Source organism: Balaenoptera musculus, chromosome 13 (assembly GCF_009873245.2).
Source record: "Balaenoptera musculus isolate JJ_BM4_2016_0621 chromosome 13, mBalMus1.pri.v3, whole genome shotgun sequence".
Taxonomy (NCBI): Eukaryota; Metazoa; Chordata; class Mammalia; order Artiodactyla; family Balaenopteridae; genus Balaenoptera; species Balaenoptera musculus.
The window spans coordinates 6,260,616-6,275,390 of record NC_045797.1 but is presented as its reverse complement, the minus strand read 5'-3'; the positions used below and the strand labels follow the sequence as shown (position 1 = coordinate 6,275,390).

The following is a 14,775-nucleotide window of genomic DNA, read 5'->3' as shown; positions in this document are numbered from 1 at the left end:
TTGGCGCTTCTGTTACATCACACAATGACTTTATCTGTCTGCAGAGACAGAGACAGAGTTATTTGTCTGCATATCTGTTGTGACTGGCAGACTATGTTCCAGTAGGTACCAAAGACCTACTGGTTCTGTGCACACAAAAACAAATTAACAAATAAACAGATGCCAATTAAAAGTTCTTTGAGAGTACACAATGAATATACCTATCTTAAGAATTGTTCAGTATGGCTCATTTTCTCAACACAATTTCAATCTTACAAGAGTACTCTATAAATAGATGCCTTTTTTTCTACCTGGCTCCAAATTGCAGAGTTAATGGAAATACGCACACAAGATCACCAACGATATATGCCAATTCAGCCATGTTGTCCTTTAAGCCTCTGTGTTTTCTCCTATTCTTTACATTTTGTTCAAATGCCATTTCACTTATTAATGTCACCTCTAAATATTTTAGAATTATATTATTAAATGTTTAATTTTATAATAATTCAACGGGGATTTGTTTGGTTTACACAAGAAGCAGGGTTGCTGGACCCATGTCATGGAAGGTCTAAGTAAGCTCATAATCCCAATCACCACCCCTTATATAGGTGTTGTGTCTTCTCTGTTGCTCCTCGTTGGAACTTTCTACAGCTTTATAGAGCTTCAGAAGTGCTTAAGGACAGAAAGTAGCTTTACAGTTCAGTGAACCTGAAAAATGGGAGGGGCTTCTGGATGCTTTTTCTCAGAGGACGGTTTTAAATATGTAATCCAGTCTTGATTGTCCAGCAAGTAGAGAAGAGTAGTGGAATAAAACCCACACAATGGAGTGTGACAAAGATTGATTACACTTGAACTTGCCATGTGCTGAGCACCCCACATTGCCTCGCCCAGGCTGGAGGCATGGTTTCTGCTTCAACAGAGAAACTGGGAATTCTTAGACAGCACTTACAATTGTAAGAGATAAATATAAAGTAAGACATCAGTTTTCTGCAAGCTTTCTTACAGCCCTGCAGTGTGGTAAAGGCAGGGAACGCCCAGAACCCTGGGGCTCTTCACCACAGGCTGGCTGCTAACCTAGAATTTCGGGTGCTCTAATACCAGGTTCCAGGCCGCAGCCCCAAGCGGGGTGGATAGACTCTTGTGACCATGTGGTGGGCCTCCTGCTGGATAATTTGTCTGTCAAGTTTTTAGTTATTGAAACTGAGTTTGGAATCCTGGACATGCTGGCAGGTTGAAAAGAGTTGTTTTCATCATTTGTAGAATCAAAAGCTTAAGCACGCATGGCATACACACACACACACACACACACACACACACACACACACACACACACACACGGGAATATTATGCAGCCATGAAAAGGAAGGAAATTCTGACACATGCTGCAACATGGATGAACCATGAAGACATTGTGCATTTTGAATTATGGTTTTCTCAGGGTATATGCCCAGTAGTGGGATTGCTGGGTCATACGGTAGGTCTATTTTTAGTTTTTTAAGGAACCTCCATACTGTTCTCCATAGTGGCTGTATCAATTTACATTCCCATCAACAGTGCAAGAGCATTGCCTTTTCTCCACACCCTCTCCAGCATTTGTTGTTTCTAGATTTTTTGATGATGGCCATTCTGACTGGTGTGAGGTGATACCTCATTGTAGTTTTGATTTGCATTTCTCTAATAATTAGTGATGTTGAGCATCTTTTCATGTGCTTCTTGGCCATCTGTATGTCTTCTTTGGTGAAATATCTATTTAGGTCTTCCACCCATTTTTTGATTGGGTTGTTTGTTTTTTTGATATTGAGCTGCATGAGCTGTTTGTATATTTTGGAGATTGATCCTTTGTCCATTGCTTCATTTGCAAATGTTTTCTCCCATTCTGAGGGTTGTCTTTTCATCTTGCTTATGGTTTCCTTTGCTGTGCAAAAGCTTTTAAGTTTCATTAGGTCCCATTTGCTTACTTTTGTTTTTATTGTCATTACTCTAGGAGATGGGTCATAATTCAAAAAGTCACATGTACCCTAATGTTCATTGCAGCACTATTTACAATAGCCAGGACATGGGAACAACCTAAATGTCCATCAACAGATGAATGGATAAAGAAGATGTGGTACATATATATAATGGAATATTACTTAGCCATAAAAAGAAATGAAGTTGGGTCATTTGTAGAGACGTGGATGGACCTAGAGTCTGTCATACAGAGTGAAGTAAGTCAGAAAGAGAAAAACAAATATCGTATATTAATGCATATATGTGGAATCTAGAAAAAATGGTACAGATGAGCCTATTTGCAGGACAGGAATAGAAACACAGAGGTAGAGAACGGACGTGTGGACACGGGGGTGGGAGGGGAGGGTGGGATGCATTGGGAGATTAGTTTTGACATAAATACAGTACCATGTGTAAAATAGCTAGCTAGTGGGAACCTGCTGTATAGCACAGGGAGCTCAGCTTGGTGCTCTGTGATGACCTAGATGGGTGGGATGGGGGGAGGGAGGTCCAAGAGGGAGGGGATATATGTATACATATAGTTGATTCACTTTATCGTACAGGAGAAACTAACACAACATTGTAAAGCAATTATACTCCAAAAAAAAAAAGACATAGTGCTGAGTGAGAGAAGCCAGACACAAAAGGACAATATTGCACAATCCCACCTATACAGGGTTCCTAAGGTTTGTCAGATTCATAAAAACACGAAGTTCGATGGTGGTTGCCAGTGGCTGGTGGGGAGTTAGTGCTTAATGGCTACAGAGTTTCAGTTTGGGGTACTGGAAAAATTCTGGAGATGGATGGTGGTGATGGTTACACAACACTGTGAATGTGTTTAATGCCACTGAAGTGTACACTTAAAAAAGGCTGAGATGGTAAATTGTATGTTATGTATATTTTACCACAATTGAAAAAAAAAAAGCTTCAGAAAACACATACCCGACACTGGGGGATCATGCATATGTGGTTTTGAAGCCTCATTACTTGGACTCTCAGAAGGGTGGGAAGGGGCAGCTCCTTTCCTGAGGCTGGACAGAATCAGACCTGTGTGGTCCCTGGAAGCGTACACTTGTTGAGACCTGAAAGTGTGGGCAGGGCTGTGTTCCGCTGGCTTTGTAGACCGGAGGTGATTTACTTTGGCATTTTTAACAAAGATTTAAAGCTTATGGAATTTGCCAGTCTGCCTGGTCTTAAGGCCCCGGTTAAGCAGCATGTACTCTTTTACTTAAATACAGAACAATAGCAGACGGCATAAAAGCTTTCCCAGGGCTATTTTTCCCTTGAAGTAACACAAAGGAAGACGGATGAGGCAAAAAACACCCACATGGAATCAAATACAGCAGAAAGCAAATTTCAAACCACATGATGTTAGCACAGAAGGGAAACGGAGACGGGTGAAAACTGTGTGAAGTGCAGAGGGTTCGCAAGTGAGGGCTCTTAAGCTATTTTTAGCATCAACAATGCTATAAATCCTGTTTTTCCGTGACACTCCGGTGAATTGAATTATTTGCGTTTCTCTGCTTTTACCGCACTAATTGTTGGGTTTGATGGAATCAGAGCAGGCCTGCCTGAGCGGCAGCTGACCTCAGGCAGAGAAGCCTACTTTGGGGTCAACTGGGCATCGCTGGTTTGTTGATCCGGTCCTTGTAGTGACACACTGGGGCCACAGATGCATTTTTCAGCATTTCTCCAGGGCAGACAGGACAATTGAAATTTTTGAACCAGAGCTCGTGGCTGGTACCATTTTGGGGGGCCAGAATGCGCTGCGTGGAGAAATGTGTGGTCCCAGGCCGGCCTCTCGGGACACCTCCACTGGTCTGGACACGCGGTCAGCGGGGGTCGCTACTGCGCTCCCTTCTGCTAGGCCCTCAGGGCACGTGAACTCAGGTGTTGGCCTCTTCCTTTGGACCTGGCTTCCTGGCGAGGCTGTGTGTCTGAATCTCTCAGGGGCCCAGGACTCTGTATTTTAGTGGCTCTCCGGCTTAGTTCTGCTGCCCTGGCAGATCTGGGAACCACAGCTTTCATCAGTTCTCTTCCATCAGTGGTAGCAAATAAAGAGCTTAAACGGGAAGCTGGTGCATGATGGGTGGAGAGGCTGGGAGGGGATGGCAGTTACCGGGGGGCGATGGGCCTGCATGCTGGTGGCACAGCTCAGCTCTCTTAGGAAAGCCACATGGCGCTGACATCCGTCTCCTTGGCCATCTCACCTGTCTGGAACACACAGCCAGACAGGTCACAGGGCCACCCCTGCTGAGCTCCTCAGGCCTTGGAGGAGGAGGAGGTCACCTGCTCTCCGGTGCTCAGGGAAGAAGTGCTGTGAAGGTGGGCAGGTGGCCCCAGGGACCAGAGAAGCTGATGGAAGAATAAAGAGGCTTGGCATTCCAGGCGCACTTGACTTTGTACCCAGTCCCCCGTCAGGAGCCCCTCACCCCGAACATCACTCATCACAATCATCTTGAGGACCCTGAGCCACCCGGCAGAGGGGACGGTTATGTTCACTTCACTCCGCGGAGGCAGACAGGGAGGTGCGAGATCGCTGTGGGAATTGCTACCTCCAAAATGGATAAAATAATAAGAGAACCTTCTGGACCAGTTTGGCTCTGAGAAAGATTTGCTCTCCTACACAGCTGAGCCGCGTAAGGGCTGACACATCTGAAATTCATCAGCCTCCCCGCCCCTGGGTGGGCTCTGAAGCCCCACGCCTTCCCCGGGACTCTCATTTGAGAACAACTGCAGGGGCCGTCTCACTACTTCCCAGGGCCCTGCATCCGCGTTTTCTGACGCGTTTGCACTCTGTGGTCATCGCTCCAACCTTCAGCGGTGAAAATATGCCACGAGTCTTGGTTCAGCACCCTTCCTAACGCGTCTTAGGGAGTGCCATCGTTTTACTGAGATGCAGCTTTACCTTCAGTTGGTGAACCCTCCTGCTTTTACTCCAGCTTGTAAGACCCGTACAGTACCAGAGACCAAGGAAAACAGATTTATCAAACAGGGCTGAAACACAGTGGAACGTTTGAAAACTCTTACAGCCTGGGGACTTCAGAATTTGTAAACTACCGGTGATAGAGCTGAGCCCAGAACGCTGTGTGTTTGTGGACCCTCTGGACTCCTACGCTGATTGCAGAAAGTGGTGATGACTCGGAGTTACCCAGCGTCCATGGAAGGTTCTTTGGCAGCGGCTGAGATGGGCGGCCGGCAACAGAGGACAGTCTCCAAGAACCGGGTCAGTGCAAGTGGCCGTGCAGGGGTCAGTGGCCCCCGGGCTCCAGACGCCAAGGAAAGCTGAGCAGGAGGAAGAAAGAATCTAGAGGGCTGTCCCAGGAGCTCAGCAAGGAGACAGGAGCAAGAGGGAGGAAGTTTTCCCTGATATTTATGCCTCATCAAGACTTCTACGGGCCGAGAGGAGATGGCGTCCCCATAACAAAATAGGCATGCTTTGGAAACAGCTGAGAACCCAGAAAACTAGTGGCTCATCTTTCCAGCCTTGGGTGAAAACATGAGAAAGATCCACAGCCATAAGCTAGGGAAGAAACACCTACCTGAACAAAGAAATAAGAGAGAGATTTCATTTCTGCTTCTGCTGCTTCATTTCTCCTTTAAAAGGATCACCTGGCTTTAGCCATCATCTGATGTACATTAGGCTCAATAGGAATACACACCTTCAGTGATCTGCCAACAGTATCCAGGTAACAGCCTTGCTTTGTTGCAAGAAATGTTTGCTAATGTTGTTGGTGTTGAGTTTGTCGATTCTTATTGATACCCAGCTCTAAGGGCGTGATGTTTACTTGTCTGAAATTTATCCGAGTTCAAATAATATAACCTGGGTTTTAAATGCTCACCACTGATTTTTTAAAAAGGTATTGTGAATTTTTTAGAGGAAAATGCCCTCTAACCCTTTTCATAGAAGTCAGTAGAAAGTCTGGGGCACATATGGGTAGATAGGAATAATTTGCTTCTTTGATAATATTGAAATGCTCACGATGTTGTGGATCACGTTTTACTTTAAGTGATCTTAAAGTGAAGTTAAGTGAATTTCACCTCAATTTAAATAATAATCTGATCTGAGGGCTGTCATTCTATGTAGCCCTTGGACACATGAGAAGAAATGAGTAGGGCCAGGAGGAGGGATGGGGGAACGGTGGTATTCTGGCTCAATAGGAAGAATTTTCTAATAAGTTCAACTAACAGGAACTAGAAGAGGCTGCCAGAGAAAGCCGTGCGTGCCCTCTCCGTGGAGACGGACCCCTCACTGGCTGGGATGCTGTGGGTGGCATTCGGGTTCCAGAGCAGGGGTTCTCCGTCAGCAGTGGTTCTGGGTGGACGGGAATCACCTGGGGGCGTAAAGAGTCAGGCTGGGCCCACCCCCCAGAGGTGTTAATGCCATTGGTCTAGGACACAGCCTGGGATTCTGGTCAAAGGCGCCCGGCGTCCATCTGCTTTAGGTGGAAGCAGGGGACACTTAGCATCCCTCCTGCCAGCCATGCCTAGCGATCCTTGTGTACCTGCAGCTTCATGCCACCAGGCGCTGCTTAGGAATGCAGGGTCTCAGCCCCGCCCCAGACCCACCCGCTCAGAATCGCACTGTGACAAGATCCCAAGGTGATTGCTGTGTCCACTGGCGTTTGAGAAGCACTGCTGTAGACCTTTATTTGTCAAACACCTTGAACGGCTTCTTTTCATTTTATCTTGTGAACCATTGCGAGTGGCCACCAGGGCAGGCCACAGTCACTGTTGCCAGATCAGATGTGTTTGCCGGAGGGGAAGTCGAGGCCCCGAGGGCGTCTCTCCCTCCAGGCGATGCCAATCTCCTGATGCGTAATCCAGGCCCACGTCCTGCGATGCCCTGCCCTCAGTGCAGGCTGAGTAAATATTTGATGTGCTGAGAAGGAAGAGACAGACAAAGGGTGGAGGAACCTCGGGGGCCCTTCTGTATCAAGCTCTCAGGCCAAAGGCACCTGAGCTTACCCTGAGCCCAGCTGCCTGTTTCCTGATCTCCATTCTGTGCTGGGGGCTCTGGGTTGTGATGTGAGGGCCCAGCTGAGGGTCCTGGTGAGGCTGAGGATGGGGGTGGACACACACGGTGGCTCCCTCAGAGGTGAGAAAGGATGGAGGCGCACCCTCGGCCGGGGCTGGAGGGCGTCTTGTTTCTGATGCGCTGGAGTGGGGACCCAAGGCCCCTTTCCAAGTACTGACACCCCTGGCTGGGGAAGTATTGTTGCTAGCTAACATCTAGGAAACATTTTCATGGTATGTGACCTTCTTAACCCCTCTCTGCTTTGGCTTCCTCGTTGGTAAAATGGTGAGCATTCCATGCAGCCCTCTGGGGCCCAAGACGCAAGGGGAGAAGGCCTGGGGGGCTGGTGGCCAACCAAGCACCCCCAAATCAAACCAATTCCTTTCCCTGCAGGAACTCACTGAAGCATCACGGCGGCGCTAGAGGCTGCCCTGCAGGGGAGTGGGAGGGGAAGGGTAACTAGAAGAGAGGAGGCCCGGGAGGAGGCCTTGGCGGCCCCGATGGTCACCAGGCTTCTTGTAAGGACTCCTTACTGTGTAAGCCGTTGGCCCTCCACGTGTGAATTTGCAGCAGAGCTGGTTTGCCAAGTTACCCTTTGAAAGTCTGCAGGCTCTGGGGGTGTTATGACGCTCGGTCAGACCAGGAGTGGGAAGGTCAGTCAGTGGAACAGGCAGTAAAGACCTGGCCGGGCCCCAGATCTCGGGACACGGCCTTTCTCATCCCAGTGTTCACGGCGTCCAGCATCCACAAGCAGAGGGATAGATGTGGGCATCTCAGTGTCCCCCCCCCCCACTGAGGGGTTCTTGCCTAAAGGAGCTGCAGGATTCTTCCGGGGGCCGAGCCTGCTGGAGGAGGGGCTGGAGGGACGGGGGGAACCCGGCCCAGCCTCGGGGCTTAAAGCTCTGCGGGTCCTCCCTGCTCTTGTCATTTGCTGTTTCCTTCCTTTAGTTTTTTCCCTAAACTCGTTATTTTGAAATAATAATAGGTTCCTAGGAAGTTGCAAAGAACTGAGTTCCGTGTGCCCGTCACCCTTTTCCCCGCAGTGGTTAATCTTGCATCGCTAGGATACAATGCCAAAGCCAGGAAATGGCACCGGCACAATGTGTGTGTATAGTTCTGTCATTTTACCACATGTGTAACTTTGTGTGACCACCACCCCCATTCTCTTGAATTTTTTTTTTAAGAATAGTTATGGGATCCTCACAAACTCCCAAAAGACTGATTTCCTGGTGGCGGGAGGGAGCTATGTACGTTTCAGATGAAGGAGACACAGTTCGCGTTGTATCCTGGAGTTGTGGCCTACGTGAAGTCACTCGCGCACACGCACTTACACACACACACTGTACACACACAGATGCGTGCTTTGTCTGTGGAAGACGTGGATGTGTTTGGCAGCCTTTTCCTAAGGCTGCTCCCTCCTTGGAAAGGAGAAGAGCCCATTCTGTTGACCTGTCTCCCTTTTTAGAGGAGAAATCAGCATGAGGTCAGATAGCGATAGAAATGGAAGTTGCTTTCACGTGTAAGGAAAAACGACCCCACCCCACCATCGGGAAATGACTTGGAATCATTTGTGTCCTACACATCCAAACACAGACATAGCCCTCAAGGACACGGAGTCTACAATGAATTGGAATCTAAACTAGAGGAAGCATTTGCACCCAGAAACCATAGAGCAGACAACCCACAAGTATTGCCATTTTACCTGTTTAGTATTAAATTTCGGATAGAGGGGTTAATTTTGTTTGAACCCCAGTCCGGAACACAAAGGCTGGGATCCATTGGGGCCAGATGTTGTCCTCAGTGACTGAGTTTATGCCAGACCATCGGCAAACTCGGTCACAGGTGGTGCAAATGAGGTCCCGGGGTCACAATGGGTTCATGGCCTAGTCCTTGCCACTGACGGCATCAGTACCTGACAGGAGAGCGGAAGGCAGGTCCTTGACCTACATCTGACTCATTTGCTTGCAGACAGGCATGTCAGAGCCACAAACCTGGACTTCAGGCACCACATGCTCCAGGATACTAAGGATTTACGTGCCCACTGTTAAGAGCAGAGCAGGCTAGCACGAATGGCCCTGATTGTCACCATGGCACAATCATGGATAGCAAATGCTCTGTCGCGGCCAGGCTTTCCTCATCCTGCCTCCTTGTCACCTGTCTGGACACCTGGGCAGGTAATTCTCACCCAGAAGAGTACATGGGCTAAATGACCATCTTCAAATAGTTAGAAGACCACATTTTTTTAATTGAAGTATAGTTGATTTACAATGTTGTGTTAATTTCTGCTGTACAGCAAAGTGATTGAGTTATATGTATACATTCTTTTTCATATTCTTTTCCATTATGGTTTATCACAGGATATTGCATATAGTTCCCTGTGCTATACAGTAGGGTCTTGTTGTTTATCCATTTTATATATAATAGTTTGCACCTGCTAACCCCAAACTCCCACTCCATCCCTCCCCCAACCCCTCCCCTTGGCAACCACAAGTCTGTTCTCTATGTCTGTGAGTCTGTTTCATAGATAGGTTCATTTGTGTCATATTTTAGATTCCACATATAAGCAATATCATATTTGTCTTTGGCTTACTTCACTTAGTATGATAATCTCTAGGTCCATCCACATTGCTGCAAATGGCATTATTTCATTCATTCTTTTTTATGGCTGAGTAATATTCCAGTGTGTGTGTGTGTGTGTGTGTGTGTGTGTGTGTGTGTGTGTATGTATATATATATATATATATATATATATATACACACCACATCTTCTTTATCCATCCATCTGTTGATGGACATTTGGGTTGTTTCCGTGTAGAAGATCACATTTTATACAACATTTTAGAGTTTACAAAGTTATTTCTTATTCCACCAAAGGAAGAAACCACAGTTCAAAAAAAGTGGGTGATTCCCCAAGCTCATCCAGCTGGTCAGTGTGGATACCGTAGCCCACTGAATCCTCTGATAACACGTTCCCACTGACTGAGGCCCATCCCACACAGAGCAGTCCTCCTGTCTGGCCCTGGAGAGTGGCACGCAGCCCTGCAGAGTTTTGTGAGCTTGTGGGAGATAGAGGAGCAGCCCCTGGTTCCATGGGGAGCCCTGCCCCAGACTCATCTCTGCTCATCCTGCCCCTTCCAGGTCCCCCAAAGGCAGGCAGGGGCTTGAGAGAGCTTGACCCTAGTTCTGGATTCTGGCTTCCAAACCCAGCTCTGGCTACAGCTCCATGGGGCATCTGTCAAGATGTTTGCTTTTGAGTAAAACCATGATATTTTTCAGTATTTTAAAGTTTCCTTGAGGCTGTTCTTCCCGAATTCAGTTCCTTCCTCTTTGTCTAAATCCAAGTCATGCTCTCGCCTTCTCCCTGTGGCCATATGAGGGCACTTAGGAGCTTATCAGAAAGCAAACAGTACCTTGGGAAGACAGAAAATTCATTCATTGCACTGGTTGCATCTGTTTTTCTGCAACCAAGATAAGAGACAACAGAAAGAGGAAAGCATATGCTTTGTACGACTCCCCACGATCCCACCTCTGATGCGGATGTGTTCTTCCTGCCCCTGGGATTCTTGGCCTCACGATGGTGTAAATCCTACAGTGTTGCTGTCTCACTGTGTTGCCATGCAAGACTTATGAGCACGCGGCACACACACACACACACAACCATACGTAGTTAAAATCATAGCTAAGGCTTTGTTGTTTTTCATATAATTTTTCATGACCTCAAAATGTTTGCATGCATAGGGCCAGAGACAGACCACTCCTCGGGGTGAGCTGGCCTGGTGTCATTCTGACATAGATATGAACTTAACTTCTACTCTGGAACAAGGCAGAATAAACAGTTTCAATCATGTGAAGGAGGAAAGCAACTCAAGTGAGCAATTCAGTGAGAGTATAGGTAAAAAAGAGAGAAAATATTTCTAGAAGAAAGAGTTAGGAAGGACTTAATATTCCTCACTGCCATTTTATTTTTTTACAATAATATATATTAATAAGTATAGGGACGTCCCTGGCGTTCCAGTGGTTGACTTCGCCTTCCATTGTGTGGGGTGTGGGTTGTGGGTTCGATCCCCGGTCAGGGAGCTAAGATCCCACATGGCTCGCGGCCAAAAAACCGAAACATAAAACAGAAGCAGTAGTGTAACAATTTCAATAAAGACTTTAAAAGTGGTCCACATCAAAAAAAATCTTTAATAATTATATATGATATATATAATAGAGAACTTGACTTTGCCTAATGAAACATGGCCTAAGATCTTGACCTTTTCATTCTGAATGAAAGAGGGAAGAAATTACAATGAATACGTATTGCTTCTCCCTCTGAAAACAATGAGATAACTTTTTTTTTTAAGGTTCTGATCTTTTTTATTTTATTTTATTTTTTTAACATCTTTATTGGAGTATAATTGCTTTACAATGGTGTGTTAGTTTCTGCTTTATAACAAAAATCAGTTATACATATGTTCCCATATCTCTTCCCTCTTGCGTCTCCCTCCCTCCCACCCTCCCTATCCCACCCCTCTAGGTGGTCACAAAGCACCGAGCTGATCTCCCTGTGCTATGCAGCTGCTTCCCACTAGCTATCTATTTTACATTTGGTAGTGTATATATGTCCATGCTACTCTCTCACTTTGTCCCAGCTTACCCTTCCCCCTCCCTGTGTCCTCAAGTCCATTCTCTACATCTGCGTCTTTATTCCTGTCCTGCCCCTAGGTTTTTCAGAACCAATTTTTTTTTTTTTTTAGATTCCATATATACATGTTAGCATACGGTATTTGTTTTTCTCTTTCTGACTTACTTCACTCTGTATGACAGACTCTAGGTCCGTCCACCTCACTACAAGTAACTCAATTTCACTTCTTTTTATGGCTGAGTAATATTCCATTGTATATATGTGCCACATCTCCTTTATCCATTCATCTGTCGATGGACGACACTTAACGTTGCTTCCATGTCCTGCCTATTGTAAATAGAGCTGCAATGAACATTGTGGTACATGACTCCTTTTGAATATGGTTTTCTCAGGGTATATGCCCAGTAGTGGCATTGCTGGGTCATATGGTAGTTCTATTTTTAGTTTTTTAAGGAACCTCCATACTGTTCTCCATAGTGGCTGTATCAATTTACATTCCCACCCACCAACAGTGCAAGAGGGTTCCCTTTTCTCCACACCCTCTCCAGCATTTATTGTCTGTAGATTTTTTGATGATGGCCATTCTGACTGGTGTGAGGTGATACCTCATTGTAGTTTTGATTTGCATTTCTCTGATGATTAGTGATGTTGAGCATCCTTTCATGTGTTTGTTGGCAATCTGTATATCTTCTTTGGAGAAATGTCTATTTAGGTCTTCTGCCCATTTTTGGATTGGGTTGTTTGTTTTTTTGATATTGAGCTGCATGAGCTGCTTGTATATTTTGGAGATTAATCCTTTGTCAGTTGCTTCATTTGCAAGTATTTTCTCCCATTCTGAGGGTTGTCTTTTCGTCTTGTTTATGTTTTCCTTTGCTGTGCAAAAGCTTTTAAGTTTCATTAGGTCCCATTTGTTTATTTTTGTTTTTATTTCCATTTCTCTAGGAGGTGGGTCAAAAAGGATCTTGCTGTGAGATAACTTTTTTTAATATTTTCATTTAAACCAGACCATCTCCTTTTGTTTTATTTATTGGTGGGTTTCCTTTTCTTTCAAAGAAGTTTGTGGAAATGAAATGTACTTCTGTTTACGTTCATAACATCCAAAAATCTGAGCGTGGCCATGGAATGATGATTTCGTTCTGTCCTAAAGAATCTGATAGCTTTTTCACAGACTCGAGAATTTAGCATATTCTAAGGATTGAAGACTGCATGACTTTTTTAGGCGAAGATAAGAATATAACCCCATTATAGGAAAGGAATCTGAAAAAGAATAGATATATATATAAGTGAATCACTTTGCTGTACACCTGAAACTAACACAACATTGTAAATCAACTCTACTTCAATATAAAATAAAAATTTTTAAATAAACAGTGCCTCTAAAAAAAAGAATATAACACCATTAAATATACTGAGTTGCTTAGTTAAGTAATCAAGTAACTGGAACATGCTTTGAGGTAATGCTGCATTAATTAATAAATGCATTGAAGAGTAGATTGGACAGACAGAGTCAACTGCATTTAACAGCATTTCACGTTCACCTTTGCTAAATTTGGCTAAACATATAAAATTAATTATTTAAAATAAAAAAAAGAATCCAAACTTCCTCCCATTTTACCTAGAATTTCAAAGTTAAAAAAAAAAAAAGTAGTTCGTTGTGGCCTCATGGAAACCAGGTGTATGATAGTCCGTTAAGCAGACTCATGGGTGGTGAGGAGCTTTGCTTTGCAGAAGGATCAAGAGGGAGGGTGGGATTCTGAGCTCCTCCAGTGGGTGGGCCGTGAGCCACTCACACATGTAAAGTATGATTCAGTTCCCAGAAATGTTGTTTATCACCAACTCTTCCGGAAAATTCTGTTATGCAAGCTGACATCCCCTGTACAGGAACCTTTCAGATTGCAAGGGAAGTTTAAAAGGGCTTTCCTTGCAGGCTCCCTGCTAGCTGGTAAATATCTTTGGAATTTGAAAATGAAGCTAACTGACGTCCATGGTTAACATCTGTTATTGAAATGAGAACCTTGTGAAGGGTTCCTGGATTGCTCTAATAATCCCAACCACCTGAGCTAACACTCCTTGAACTTTTACCCCATGGCTCACAATCTAGGTGCTTGACAGGTATTATGTCCTTAAATCTCCGCCACCCTGTGAAGGTGAAAGACCGGGCAGAGAGAGGTTCAGTAACTTGCCTGAGGTCACTCAGCTAGTTAAACGACAAGAGTCACATTTTGAATGTGTTGGATCTTCCTGGGCCGTTGCCTTTTCGTCAGTGGTGGGGAACCCAGGGCATAACATGTGTGCTGAATAAGCATGTGAACAAAGGCCGGGAGGAGGAGGAAGGAAGGGCTGCTGTCGAGGCCCAGGGATACCCTGGCCTCTGCCTTTTCGTTCTTGAAAATGCCAAGGAGAAAACTTGTCAGAGAAGGTCGTGGCTGAAAGAGGCTGGGTGGACATTCCCAAACTTGTGGGTTTTTAGATCTGAACACATCTCCATGGTTTATTGTCAAAGCCTTCCGATACCTTTGTTACAGAAATGCAATGCAGGGGAAACAACGTCCAGCATCTTACACATCTGCGTTTATAGACTCGGTCACCGTGGCCTGGCCAGGGCCACAAGGCCACTGCTCTCCTGGGAAATTTCTGTGGGGCGCCAGGCTGACTTGGGTCTGCTCCTGCTCCAGGGGCACCAGTGAGCTCTTTGAGGGGGTGAGCTAGGGGCCCTGTCCCTCCTGGGAGCCCAGGGGAGCAGGACCTGGGTCCCAGGGTCCCCAGCCTCAGCCTCCAGGTTTGTGCTGGGCCCTCCTGAGACCTGACCTCAGACACCGGCTCCTGGAAGTAGGTTAGATCACTCGGGCCTTGGGGGAGCCTCCCTCAAGGTGTCTGGTGCTTTGTTCGACTTCTGAGCCCGAGAGGCCGGAAGGGGTGGGCTTCCCATCTGCACAGCTGCAGTCACACCGAACACGGGCACCGTAGGGACAGTGCGGCAACTTCCCCTCCAGGCCGGGGCCCTGGGATGTGTCAGACATCTGACTCAAGTCCATCCTTGCCCCAGCAAGCACCTACTTATTACCAGTAGTCGAGGGTGGAGGGGCCCTGCGAGCTGGGAAGCAGCTCCACGGGTGGCTTGCAGTATCTGTGCACGTCGTCAGGAGGGCACACCTTTGCAAGA

At 46.1% G+C, this 14,775-nt stretch overlaps 1 protein-coding gene across 9 annotated transcripts in view; it reads left to right on the top strand.

Moving 5' to 3' along the window:
• Nucleotides 1-14,775, top strand: part of NPAS2 (neuronal PAS domain protein 2) — a 191,373-nt gene that overhangs the window by 49,634 nt on the left and 126,964 nt on the right. Inside the window, exon 1 of one of the 9 annotated variants that reach the window (XM_036873514.1) lies at nt 5,638-5,657. The exons of the other annotated variants lie outside the window; for them this stretch is intronic. The gene's annotated coding sequence lies outside the window, so the exon portion shown is untranslated. Of the gene's footprint in view, nt 1-5,637; nt 5,658-14,775 lie in introns of those variants that run through there. 9 annotated transcript variants of the gene reach the window in all.